Source organism: Oryx dammah, unplaced genomic scaffold (assembly GCF_014754425.2).
Source record: "Oryx dammah isolate SB20612 unplaced genomic scaffold, SCBI_Odam_1.1 HiC_scaffold_3, whole genome shotgun sequence".
Classification (NCBI taxonomy): Eukaryota; Metazoa; Chordata; class Mammalia; order Artiodactyla; family Bovidae; genus Oryx; species Oryx dammah.
The window spans coordinates 110,239,509-110,253,061 of record NW_024070187.1 but is presented as its reverse complement, the minus strand read 5'-3'; the positions used below and the strand labels follow the sequence as shown (position 1 = coordinate 110,253,061).

The 13,553-nt window shown below is 44.7% G+C and overlaps 1 long non-coding RNA gene across 2 annotated transcripts in view; it reads left to right on the top strand.

Moving 5' to 3' along the window:
- Positions 1-951: 951 nt before the first annotated feature.
- Positions 952-13,553, top strand: part of LOC120861775 — a 13,151-nt gene continuing 549 nt past the window's right edge. The window contains exons 1-2 of one of the 2 annotated variants that reach the window (XR_005720601.1): positions 952-965; positions 1,536-1,541. This is a non-coding gene — a long non-coding RNA (uncharacterized LOC120861775). Of the gene's footprint in view, positions 966-1,535; positions 1,542-12,271; positions 12,299-13,342; positions 13,349-13,553 lie in introns of those variants that run through there. The other variant, XR_005720602.1, reaches the window with a different exon arrangement.

Genomic DNA, 13,553 nt, shown 5'->3' with positions numbered 1-13,553 from the left:
TCTAATTTTCTACTATTACTTCTCTTGCTCTAACATAACTGATTTTTCTTTCTCTTTAACTTTCCAGAATCTAGCCTAGAATTTTTCATTGTCTTTCAATTGTTCTGAATTAAAAATAATATTAGTGGCTCTCTTGAATATTTCATGAGAATAGAAAGGAATAATTTATTTATAGTCTCCAATGATCACATTTTGGCTGAAGAGGCAGTCTTTTTTTTTTTGTTTAGGGAAGATTGTTGTCACTATTACCCCTCTGTAATACTTCAAGATGCTTATTATTAATAGATATAAAATTAAATTAAACTTAGCACTCACTGTTCATGCGAAGAACTTTACAATAATCAATACTGTTATCATCATAACTCATACATGTATATATTTTTTAAGTTTACTAAAGCATTTTCACATTTATGATCAAGTCTACTCAATCTTATAGCTCCATGACATGGAAATCATTTTATTAATTTGGAGATAAGGAACCTGAGGCTCAGAGTAGTTATCCAAGATACAGAGAAGAGCCAATTCTGAGAGCAATTCTAGATGTTATTCTGTAGGAATACCATGGAAACCAAAGAATGAAGGGAATGTAGAGATTAGTTGATAGAGAAAAAAGCAGCAGCAAACAGACCCGGAGTTGTTCAGATGCATTCCACAAGATTTGGCCGGGCGCCTACTGAGCTCTGTGCCGCCTGTGCACATTGTTGGGATAAAACGGTGAACGAGGCACAGGGTGTCTCTGCTTTCCACGAACTCACTCTCTAATGAAGAAGAGAAACAAATGGGTATTGAGTATTGGAAAGGACCTCTGAGGTCTTTGTATGCAGCTCATTCAATCTGCAGGTAAAGAAACTGAGGTCTTGGGAAGCTAAAAGATTTGTCCAAGATCACAAAGCAAGTTGTCAGAAATCCAGCACAGTAAGCCAAGGTTTCTAGTTCAGTTCAGTTCAGTTCAGTCGCTCAGTCGTGTCCAACTCTTTGTGACCCCATGGACTGCAGCACGCCAGACTTCACTGTCCATCGCCAACTCCAGGAGCTTGCTCAAATTCATGTCCATTGAGTCGGTGATGCCATCCAACCATCTCATCCTCTGTCATCCCCTTCTCCTCCTGCCTTCAATCTTTCCCAGCATCAGGGTCTTTTCCAATGAGTCAGTTCTTCGCATCAGGTGGCCAAAGGATTGCAGTTCCAGTTTCAGCATCAGTCCTTCCAGTGAATATTCAGAACTCCTTTAGGATGGACTGGTTGGATCTCCCTGCAGTCCAAGGGACTCTCAAGAGTCTTCTCCATCACCGCAGTTCAAAAGCATCAATTCTTCGGTGCTCAGTTTTCTTTATGGTCCAGCTCTCACATCCATACCTAATTTCCAGTCTAATGGAATATATAGCAATATCATTTTCAAAGTTATTGTTGAATAATAGGCCAAAGAAATCAGGGAGACTTGGAAATGGAATTCTTAATTCATCTTCCGCCTATCTATGGATTCTAGCACATCCATTATCTGCATACTGTTTTGGCTGCTGTCACTACAACAGCAGGGTCGAGTAGTTGCAGCAGAAACCTAACGCTTGTAAATCTGAAGTACTTACTATTTAGAACTTTATGTGAAAGCTTGCCCACTCCTGTGGTAGTGGAAAGAACTCCAATCGGGAGTCAGAAATAATGTCATGCCATTTCTACCACCTGCTAACTCTGTTGTAAAGATAGTCTAGCTTTCCACCTGCCCCACAGCCATTCCTTCCTTCTAGTAAATCACCCAGGTAAGGATTCCCCCAGATAAAATCTCTGTGATGGAGGAGTTGCATCACTCAGGAAGGGTTTAGCTGTAAATATCTGAGGACAAAACTCAACTGCCTTAGGTAAGAAGGAAAGATACACAGAGGCCCATGGACAGGAGCACATTCAGTGACTCATTGATGCCATCAAGGACCAAGGAGTTTACCATGTCTCCGTTCTATGTCTCCATTTCACAGATTTCTGCAAGTTCTTCTTAATACTTATCCCCTTTGTGTTTATGTTTTGGTCAGATGATCAGTTGACCAGTTGGGTCCCACTCTTTGTGACCCCATGGACTGCAGCACGCCAGGCTTCCCCGTCGTTCACCATCTCCCAGACTCATGTCCATTGAGTCAGTGATGCCATCCAACCATTTCACCCTCTGTTGCCCCCCTTCTCCTCCTGCCCTCAGTCTTTCCCAGCATCAGGGTCTTTTCTAGTGAGTCGGCTCTTTGTATCTCAGGTGGTCAAAGTATTGGAGCTTTAGCTTCAGCATCAGTCCTTCCAATGAATATTCAGGACTGATCTCCTTAAGGATTGCCTCGTTTGATCTCCTTGAAGTCCAAGGGACTCTCAAGAGTCTTCTCCAAAACCACAGTTCAAAAGCATCAATTCTTTGGCACTCAGCTTTCTTTATGGTCCAACTCTCATATCCATACATGACTACTGGGAAAACCATAGCCTTGACTAGATGGATCTTTGTGTTTATGAGACACTGCCATTTTTTCTTGCAGGAATCACCTCTCTTGACTGACACACTATATCCAGAAGTGTTTTGTAAACTGTTTAGTGCTATACATAGATAAGGAGTCAGATTGTTATTGTTGTGTTGTTATCTCATATAATGAATACAAGCAATGCCTTGACTTGAGTGCTTAGGGAAGGAACCCTCTTGACGTGTAGTGGGGGCTGCTAATTTTCCCACTGGACTGATCTTACAAAACCACAGTTCTCTTCCTGTTAAAAATGCGCCATTGCCCTTCCTTCCAGCTCCCAGCAACCTCCATCCTACTTTCTGTTTCTATGATTTTGACTGTCCTAAGTAACTCATGTAAGTGGAATCATATTCCTTTAGCATAATGCCCTCAAGTTCCTCAATTCTGTAGACCCACCTGCAGGCTATTCAGCTTTCCAAGGCTGAATAACTTTCCACTGTGTGTATTCACTATGTTTTGTTTATCCGTTCACTAGTCCATGGACACTGGGGTTACTTCCACATTCTGGCTATTGTGATGGGGCTATTAGAAATATGAGTGTGCAAAAGGGATTTACGATTTGTGAATGTGAACTGTTCCAGCTATTATGATTTCATTTAATTTTCCTGGTTGCCATGTGAGGTGGGGTGGCAAACTGCTAGTCATGCCCCAGTATCCATTCTTGCTCCTTCCTTAGTAGCAGAACCCTCTCTAGTTTTAAGTAAGCATGTGGACAACCAAAGTGAAGATGAAAATGTCCCACTTGCCTTGAAGCCAGATGGGACTGCCTAGGTAACTATGTTCTCTCCAATAAGCATGAACAGAAGTGATTGTGCAGCTTCCAGATAGGCTGTTAAAAGCTAGGGGGCACACCCTCACCTTCCCTTTCTCCTTCTCCCACAGGCTGGAATGCAGATGACCTGCCCTGGGTCTTGTGGACAATGGTACCCCCCCACACAGGGATGGGGAGCAGCAGGGAGCCTCAGTCACTGACTTTGGCTGTCCCGTGAAGGGCATAGCATCCCTATGTCTTACATAAGGCACAGTCTTGGGGATTTCTGTGAAGGTGTTTGGTGTACATGCTCAGTTGTGTCCAACTCTTTGCCACCCCATGGACTGCAGCCCTCTAGGCTCCTCTATCCATGGAATTTTCCAGGCAAGAATACTGCAGTGAATTGCCTTTTTCCTCTTCCAGGGCATCTTCCTAACCCAGGGATCAAAACTGAGTCTCTCGTGTCTCCTACATTGGCTGGCAGATTCTCAACCACTGGGCCACCTAAGAAGCCCAAGGTGTTCACCCTGTATCCCAGCTAATACCAATAGGTTACTGTTACAGCTGTTTCACAGATAAGGAAACCACTGCTCAAGCAGAATGACTTCCATGCTATCAGAGCCAAGAATGGACCGGAGCTGCCTGGCTCCTCACCTGCTTTCTTTCCCATGAACCAGCCTGTCCCAGAGAAACTTTAGGAGATGTGCACGCATCTGTGACTGTGCTTGTGTTCGCATGCATGCTGTGTGTGTGTGCATCAATTTAGACTTTTTGTTGAACTAATTTCTAAAAAATGTAAAACTCTAGATATTAAATAATATTTACGTGGCTGCATCGGGTCCTTAGTTGCAGCATGCTGGATCATCTTTGCACCATGTGGGATCTTTCAGCACAGCACTGGGACTCACTAGTTGTGGCCTGTGAGCTCAGAAGTTGCAGCACGAAGACTCAGGAGTTGTGATGTGCTGGCTTAGTTTCTCCACCGAGGGTGGAATCTTAGTTCTCTGACCAGGAATTGAACCCATGTCCTCTGCATTGCAAAGCAGAGTCTTTACCACTGGACCTCCAGAATGAGTGAATGAATGAAATCCCTCAATCCTATCCTGACTTTTTGAGACCCCATGGAATGTAGCTTACCAGGCGTCTCCATCCACGGGATTTTCCAGGCAAGAGTATCAGAGTGGTTTGCCATTTCCTTCTCCAGGGGATCTTCCCGACCCAGGGATCAAACTCAGGTCTCCCGCATTGCAGGCAGATGCTTTACCCTCTGAGCCACCAGGGAAGCTAATTGTTAGGGACCTCCAGGGAAGTCCCTAAATAATATTTTGATTGCATCCAGGGCACTGTGTGGTTCAAAGACATTTTTAAATACAGACCTTTTGTAAGGTGAAGTCTAAGTCCCAGTTTTGTTTGGTTTTATTAAGCAAACTCAGATTCTCCTATGCTACATGTGGTTAGGGCAAAGTACACAAACAAATACACACCCAGACACATGCACACACACCCAGGTACATAAATCTCAATTGTCTTGATAGCCTGTCATATTTGCTTTCAGGCTCTGTTGATAATAATGGAGGAGGGAGAGACAGTGAAGAAGACAAGATGCATAATTTGCACTTCTGAATATTTCTTTTTTTCACTCTAATTTTTGTTTTAATTTAAAAAATTGTTTTAGTTTTTACAACATTTTTCTGGTTTCTCCCATAAAGCAATGTAAATCAGCCATTATTATACACACATCCCTTTCCTAGCCTCCCATCCCTCCCTCCCGTCCCCCACCCCACCCCTCCAGGTAATCACAGAACACCAAACTGCAATACTGAATTTTTAAATAAAAGCTCCCCAGACCAATCACATTTGCAACTTAAGTTGTTTTTCTGTTGCTCGAGTGGTTTAGAAAGTAAAACACATTTGAGGGAAGACGGGGGAGCAGACTGAAATGTTGGTTTCGAACCTCAAATGACCATGAGTTTAGTGGGAGTATATTATTATACTTGCTTAATTCTGCCATCTGCTGAGGTTTTCCATGTGATTAATGAGAGACCATCGTACAACATTACCAGAAGGGAAACAATCTCACTCACCAATATAGCTAAACCGTAATTACTATGCAAATGATTTCAGTAATGTAATAGAAAGGAATCTCTGGTCATTACAGGGCAGACAATTCACAATGCTAATTGGGGTTAGTCTGTTTTCTGAAAGTAAATAATATTAACAGTCAAATAAATCCAAACTAATATTAAGTTTGATTTTGCTTGTAATCAAGGAGAATGGCCTGCTTCCGAAATTACATCTCTATTCAGAAGATAAACTATACTTGCTGCAATCTCTAGTAAAAAAAGTACAATGAGTTGGGATTGAAAATACTGGGGAACAAAATCATATGAAGATGAGATTTAGGACTTGAGAAAAATGGTCCTCAGCTGAAAGTTTTCAGGCCAGAAGACAGACATGGAAGTGTTATTATGGTTTGGTCACTAAATTGTGTCTGATTCTTTCGCGACCCCTGCCGGGTTCCTCTGGCAATGGGATTTCCCAGGCAAGAATGCTGGAGTGGGTTGTCATTTCCTCCCCCAGGAAATCTTCCCAACCTTGGGACAGACTCGCATCTCCTGCATTGCAAGAGAATTCTTTACCACTGAGCCACCAGGGAGGCCCCAGATGTGGAAATATACAAGCTTTAATTCTCAGAGTTACTTATATATACTTGGGGTCGGAGAGAATGTCTCAGAACGTGAAGAAAAAAGGACAAAGAGGAAGAACACTGCTGCTAAGTCATCCTCTTAGACCTTTTAGTTTCTCCCCAGTCTCTCTCCTGTTACCCGAGTTTAAGTCTTACATCACCACTTACTTGTTCTATGATAATCGTTTTCAGATCTGTCTCTTCCTCTGCCCATTCTCTCTTAGCTTTGCCCATCCCATGCTCTGGAAGGGCAGAAGTTCCTTTTCCCCACAGCTAAATCCCCACACTTTCTACCTTGGGAGGAGGTATCCAAAGGTGCCCTCCATCACAATCTTTCTCTCCCCATCCTGTACACCCACTGGGACACAGAACCTGAGCTTGGACAATGAGCTCCTTTTCCGGTTGGAGCTCATAGCAATGGGCTCCTATGAGCCCATCCTTCCAGCTCCAGGGCCCTATTGCTTGTGCTCCACCACACACAAGGTTTCTGTTTGTGGCCCCTCTTGTTCTGTTTTTAGGCCAGATCCTCCAGCCTGCCTCCCTCTCCCTGATCCACACAACATCCCTCTAACAAATTCTCCTTTTTATATGATCTTAGCCAAAAAGAAGAATCCTAACAGATACACTTATCCTAAGAAATTTAAGTCAGATCATCAGAGCATCAAGTGGGGCCCCAGGGCAGGAAGAAGACAATGATTAGACAGTAGATTAGGGCTGTTTCTTAACACTGCTTGTGGTCAGCTTAAATTCAGAAATATCCTGTGAGCAGATGACATCATCAGAAACAGTGGAGGTCGTGGTTAGGAACCAACCTCCAAATTCAGACCGCGTTGGTTTGAACCTCACTTTCTCCACTTCAGAACGGCACGACCTTGGGCAAATTGCTTACAAGTAAAATGCGTGGTGCAGGAATCCATTCCTCCCAGGATTGTTAGGAAAATGAATGAGTTATACATGTGAAATGCATAGAGCAGAGTCTGATGCTAGCCAGCATGGTAAGCATGTAAATTGTTATTAAGGTTTCTGAAAAACAGCTTATGTGGGTAGGCAAATAAGATTTGAAAAATAAGATTCAATACACTGACTAGACATCTGTGTACAGAGAGTTAGGTAGCATCCAAAGTTATCCCCTTGGGGCTACTATTGCCATGATTCAAGCCTAGGATTTTTTCCTCCAGAATTTCTCCTTTAAAGCCTGCCAAACATAGCAGCCTTGGACTGCGAGGAGATCAAACCAGTCAATCCTAAAGGAAATCAACCCTGAATATTCACGGGAAGAACGGATGCTGAAGCTCCAATATTTTGGCCACCTGATGAGAAGAGCCAACTCTTTGGAAAAGACCCTGATGCTGGGAAAGATTGAAGGCAAAAGAAGAAACAGGTGGCAAGAGATGAGACGGTTAGATAGCATCACCAACACAGTGGACATTAATCTAACCAAACTCCAGGAGATAGCGAATGACAGGGGAAAGACTGGTGTGCTGCAGTCCATGGGGTCACAAAATCAGACACAACTTAGTGGCTGAACAATGACAGCATGCATAGGTAGGTTTGGTTGCCTTTGTGCCTCTTAGAAAGGGATTCTGTTACTAAATACCAAAAGATAGTAACTGTGAGAGCATCTAGACCATGCCTGACCATTCTCCCCAGGGGTCACTCATGCCCTGCCAAAAATGTAAATTGCAGAAGTGAGGAATTACAAGTCTTTGTTCTCACAGACCCCTCTGGTTCACAAAAGCAAGTCCTGGGAAACAAGCAGGTGCTTGCCTAACATGATACCCAGTCCATGATCCCCAAACCCCCTGTGGTCCCTGATGGCCTTCTTAGATGGTTTCCAAGGCACCTGGGTCCCGGGAGATGCCCCTGCCCCTCCTCCATTGTCTCTCTTCTCCCAGAAGCCCTTGATCAGCACCTGTATCCTCTGCTTCACCTCCTGGTCCTTCCCCCAGGCTGGGGTGGGATTACTCTCCAGCCCTGTCCAAAGCGCTCTCAGGCTTTCCAAAGGGAGCTAATCTCATGCACCATCACTTGAACGAGTTCCCAGGAGCCAGAGCCACCAAGCATTTGAGAGTCCACTAGGGCCTTACTAAGTCCAACCCTCTATACATTTCTGGATTTGAAGGCAGTGGGACACCCTGTACTCTGAATGAGATACTTGAGTTTCCAGCTGCCTGTAAATCATTAGGAAAGACCCTGATGCTGGGAAAGACTGAAGACAGGAAGAGAAGGGGACCACAGAGGTTGAGATGGTTGAATAGCATCATTGACTCAATGGACATGAATTTGAGCAAACCCCAGGAAACAGTGAAGGACAGGGAAGCCTGGTGTGCTATGGGGTCACAGAATCAGACACAAATTAGAGACTGAACAGCAATAAGAGCAGGACATCAAAAAGTCTATGGATCTCAGTCTGAAACTCCATCATACACCATGTTTTGCATCCATCTTCCTGCTCAGGATGTCTTGCTTGAGCTGAGGTGGTGGTGGACAGAATCAAGGCACAGGCATATTTCAAGGCAGATCTGAGTCAGACACCAGGGCTTGCCAGGCAGCCCTAGTGGTAAAAGAACCTGCCTGCCAGTGCAAGAGATGCAAGAGACTCAGGTTCGATCCCTGGGTTGGGAAGATCCCCTGAAGTAGGAAATGACACCCCACTCCAGTATTCTTGCCTGGAAAATTCCATGGACAGAGCAACCTGGTGGGCAGTCCATGGGGTCCCAAGGAGTCAGACACAACTGAGGACACACACACACACTGAGAGAAACAGTGGCTAGTGAACGGAGGCTGTACTGGCCTGCTCGCGTTCTGATCCCCGAAGGTGGCCAGGTTACCAAGTCCTGTCGTAGACACCGTGGTGGTGTCCTTCCCCAGAAGTCCCTACTCTTAGGTGGGCTGCTGGCTCTCCAGCAATGCAGTCCTTAAAGACTTTTTCACCCAACTTGTCAGGTTCTTAGCTAAAAGTTCATTTGATTCCGTAGAGCTTTACAGGTAAGTCGTCTCTAATGCCAGCCAGTGCCATGGGTTCCAATTACAGCACCCTACGTGACAAGTCAAAGCTAGGGTTTTTCCAGTAGTCATGTATGGATGTGAGAGTTCGACTATAAAGAAAGCTGAGTGCTGAAGAATCAATGCTTTTGAACTGTGGTGTTAGAAAAGACTCTTGAGAGTCCCTTGGACTGCAAGATCAAACCAGTCGATTTTAAAGGGAATCAATCTTGAATATTCATTAGAAGGACTGATGCTGAAGCTGAAACTTCAATACTTTGGCCACGTGATTCAAAGAACTGACTCACTGGAAAAGACCCTAATGCTGGGAAAGATTAAAGGCAGGAGGAGAAGGGGACGACAGAGGACGAGATGGTTGGATGGCATCACTGACTCGATGGACATGAGTTTGAGTAAGATCTGGCAGTTGGTGATGGACAGGGAAGCCTGGTATGCTGCAGTCCACGGGGTCCCAAAGAGTTGGACACGACTGAGTGACTGAACTAACTAAATAAAGTAATGAGAGGCTTGGGAATAAGGGATAATGACCCCCCTCAGCATAGCCAGGGATGCTTAGAAACAGGGTGGACTCTCTCATGACAAGTCTCAGGGGAGAAATCTCTGGTGCATGGGAGCAGTCACTGAAATCAAGGCAGACATGCATGGAGGAGGCCCTTTGACAAGGAGGTTCTGGATTACAAGCCCCCCATCACAAGGCTCTGGAGAGGCTTAGCAGCACTTACTAGGCTGTGCCCAGTGTGTTTCCATGGCGACAGGCTGGCATGGGTCTTCCTACATGATTATGGCACAGAGCACCTCATACCTTGCCAGCAAAAGGTGCCAAGTAGTCAATATTCTGAGTTCTGAGTACTGTTGGGTGACAGGGTAATGACCTCTCTCCTTAAAATGCTTACTGAGCATGGTTATTTCAACAGAATGAAACCACCATCCCAAGCCACACGCCAATAGGGATGGGGCAGAGGTTAAATTTTAACTATTTTCCTAGTGGCTCAGTGGTCAAGAATCTGCCTGCCAAAGCAGGAGATTTAAGTTGATCCCTGGGTCAGGAAGTGCCCATGAAGAAGGAAATGGTCACTCCCTCCAGTATTCTTGCCTGGAGAATTCCATGAGCAGAGGAACCTGGCAGGCTACAGTGCATAAGCTCACAAAGAGTTGGGCACTACTTAGTGAGTAAACAGCAACAACAAAAGAGATTAATTTAGGGCTTGAGTAGGAGGAAACTGAGACGCTGTAAGATACCAGCCTGGCCTCCCTCCTCCTGAAGACAGGGACAAAGTCTCCAATTCACCATTCCGGCTCTAGTACCCAGGACTTTTTGGCTCTCATCTAATGTTGCCGTTGCTCTGCAGTCCCTACCTCTTCCCCAGCTCTTTGTGATCCCATGGACTGCAGCACGCCAGTCTCCCCTGTCCTTCACTATCTCCCAAAGTCTGCTCAAATTCATGTCCATTGAGTCGGGGATGCCATCCGACCATCTCATCCTCTGTCATCCCCTTCTCCTCCTGCCCTCAATCTTTCCTAGCATCAGGGTCTTTTCCAATGAGTCAGCTCTTCACATCAGGTGGCCAAAGTATTAGAGCTTCAGCTTCAGCATCAGTCCTTCTGATGAACATTCAGGGCTGATTTCCTTTAGGATGGACTGGTTGGATGTCCTTGCCAACAAAGGGAGTCATCCAATAGGAGCTGGATAAATACTTGTTCAGGAAGAGTTCTAAAAATGTCTTCAGTGGGAGACTACAGGAGATAGACGTTTTCCTTCAGTCACACTCTGTCTACTTGTAAGTTGGAACACAGCCACAATCATGATCCTCCTTCCCTCTTATTTTCCTTCCATAATTTTTTTCTAATCTATTCACGGAGTTAATGTGTATAGTTAAAAATGAACCATAATAGAAAAAGATTAGATGTTTAGTGACCGCCACTCAAAAGAAACCTTGTCAAGTTCAGAATTAAGCAGGAACATGTGGCCACGGTGATCTTTTATCTACTCTCGGTGTATCTAATCTAAAAAGGCCCATGTCCAACAAGACTCATTCCAAGATTTTCCGTATGCCTGCTTATCCCCAGAGTAAAATCTGTCCCTATCTGAATCACCAGATCCCCAGTGCCGGGGATACAGGTTCGATCCCTGGTCTGCAAGGAGCCCGCATGCCACAGAACAACCAGCGGAGCTCACGAGCTTAGAGCTGTGCAGTGTCGGACATGACTGAGCAACTGAACTGAACTGAACTGAAGCTTTCTCACCATTAGCAGAAATATACCCATTTCTCCTTAAAATTCTTTCCATGTTTTAGAATGTATTTTGAAAACCACGCTGTTAGGTGTAGATGAGTTCAGAACTGTTTGAGTTTCCTGGGGGGTTGTTTATGGTTACGATCATCTTTATCTCTACCACTGATTTTACTGCTATGAAAAAGCTAGTGCTAATTATTAACACAGCCAGTTATAATTAGATAGTTTTTGTTGCTGTTCAGTCACTCAGCCATGTCCAACTCTGTGACCCCATGGAGTGCAGCATGCCAGGCTCCTCTGTCTTCCACCATCTCCCAGAGTTTGCTAATTCATGTTCATTGAGTCGGTGATGCCATCCAACCACCTCATCCTCTGTCGCCCCCTTCTCCTCCTGCCCTTAATCTTGCCCAGCATCAGGGTCTTTTCCAATGAGTTGGTGCTTGGCCTCAGGTGGCCAAAGGATTGGAGGTTCAGCTTCAGCATCAGTCCTTCCAGTGAATGCTCAGTGTTGATCTCTTTCAGGATTGACTAGCTTGATCTCCTTGCAGTCCAAGGGACTCTCAAGAGTCTTCTTCCACATCACAATTTGAAAGCATCAATTCTTTGGCACTCAGCCCTCTTTATGGTCCAACTCTCAAATCTGTACGTGACTATTGGAAAAATCATAGTATACTAGTACACTAAATATTAACATGGAATTAAACTAATATAGGCAATTAACAATTACTAGTAATAATAAGTAGCTATATAATTTTAATAACTAATTATGTGAAATTAATAACATCACTAATGACTAGTAATAGTATAAGGATATGGCTTTAGCAGTTTTTCTTTTTCTTGGCTTATATAGAAAAAGGTGTTTGGGGAGTCAAAGAGGATGGTGCAAGCTCAACCCCATCAAGCCAGCTGCCAACTGTAGCTCAGCATCTCTCAGCTCCAGCCAGCACTTCTGAATAGGAAGGGTAGCTGCTGCTGCTGCTGCTAAGGCGCTTCAGTCATGTCCGACTCTGTGTGACCCCACAGACAGCAGCCCACCAGGCTCCTCTGTCCCTGGGATTCTGCAGGCAAGAATACTGGAGTGGGCTGCCATTTCTGTCTCCAAAGCACGCATGCACGCTAAGTTGCTTCAGTCATGTCCGACTCTATGAGACCCTGTGAACAGCAGCCCACCAGGCTCCTCTGTCCACAAGATTCTCTACGCAAGAATGCTGGAGTGGGTTGCCATTTCCTCCAAGGAAGGGCAGACGCACATCTTTTCCTTGCCCTGCATGACCTTAACAAATGCAGGGTGAGTCCCCACAGGCTGGGTGAAGAGAAGTTTGCTGATAAACACTGCGTCCTCGGCTGCAGACCACCCCAGTGCTCCAGAGCTGAGGTTCCCTCTTCTGACCAGGGTCCTCCTGCCCCTCTGATGGAGTGGCATCTCCTCCCCAGCCCCAGCAAGCTCTCTTATCAGGACAAGGAGCACGTCCTTGTGTCCCGATGGCCATCAAGACACTTCAGCCTCATCCCAGCATTACTGAAAAGACACTCTGAGACCAGAGAAAGCCACAGGGCCCATCTGGGTGATGCTTCTTCTCTAAAGAGAGAAAAGTACATGTTTTTAAAGTCTGAGGTCATTTCTAGCAGAGGAGATGCGATGAATCTATGAATGATTGCAATAGGTGATCTGCTTGTCACATCTTGGAAACTTCAGATATAAAGTACTTTGCTGAGAAATTAAAGCCCCAGAACTGGACACAAGATGGTGAGGAGACTGGGAATGGTGGGGGGAAGCAGGAACATAAGAATTTACTTACTGGGGTGCAGTCTGGTGCAGCAGGAACGCTTTGCTTTAAAACAATGTTCAAAAGAATGATGACTTGTTTTCCCAGGAAATTTCCCCGTTTTTGTGAACCTCCACATCTCTAAAAAATGAAACACGACAATTTTGAAAACAAAGCAAGCTATATGTAAGGCTAAAACATTGCAAAGATATAATATGCCTTTGAATTTTTTTCAAGCTTTTGCTTTTTTTTTTTTTTTGTATTGGGGTATAGCTGATTAACAATGAGGTAGTGTCAGGTAAACAGCCAAGGGACTCAGCCATACATACACATGTATCCATTCTCCCCCAAACTCCCCTCCCATCCAGGCTGCCACATAACACTGAGCAGAGTTCCCTGTGCTATGCAGTAGGTCCTTGTTCTTTAACTGTTTTAAATATAGCAATGGGTACATGACCTTCCCAGCCTCCCTAACGATCCCATCCCCCTGGAAACTGTAAGTTCATTCTCTAAGTCTGTGAGTCTCTTTCTGTTTTCTAAGTAAGTTCGTTTGTATCATTCCACCTATTCCACTTAGGTTCCACCTTAAATTCCACTTAGGTTCCACCTTAAATTCCACTTAG